This window comes from Penaeus monodon, chromosome 25 (assembly GCF_015228065.2).
Source record: "Penaeus monodon isolate SGIC_2016 chromosome 25, NSTDA_Pmon_1, whole genome shotgun sequence".
Taxonomy (NCBI): Eukaryota; Metazoa; Arthropoda; class Malacostraca; order Decapoda; family Penaeidae; genus Penaeus; species Penaeus monodon.
The window spans coordinates 21,181,112-21,181,546 of NC_051410.1; the positions used below are offsets into that span (position 1 = coordinate 21,181,112).

Consider the following 435-nt stretch of genomic DNA (forward strand, 5'->3'; position numbering starts at 1 on the left):
AACTAATGAAACTTTGGAGAAATAGCAGGAATTGCACTCACGGTTACGAGATTATTAGCAAAGGTGGTTAAGCCGGTTGAACATAAGTTACTGTGCAGATGTGTGATTCTGAGTGCACGCGTGTGTGCCCGTGTGTTTGGGTTTCTGGGGGTATGCGAAAAATCTTTAAAAATGAATATCTTAATGCAAAAGCTTCCCCTGTACATTTTCCGTTTTCTTTTACAGGCCCTCTGGTGGCCAGATTCACAGTTGACGAGAGACTTGATAGGTGTGAACCTAAAGGTGAGAGTCTGGTTCCGTCTGACTAAATTTTGCATACCTTTACATATCAATATTTTCATACTATTGCAAATGTTCGATTACTGTTTCTTAGTGCAATTGGAAATCTAGTTTCAGCTTTCTTCAGGAAAGCTTCACGATGAAGAGGGAAAACAA

At 40.0% G+C, this 435-nt stretch overlaps 1 protein-coding gene across 1 annotated transcript in view; it reads left to right on the top strand.

Moving 5' to 3' along the window:
- Positions 1–249: 249 nt before the first annotated feature.
- Positions 250–435, top strand: part of LOC119589112 (organic cation transporter protein-like) — a gene marked incomplete in the record, with an annotated part of 16,544 nt that continues 16,358 nt past the window's right edge. The window contains 1 exon segment of the mRNA XM_037937688.1: positions 250–282.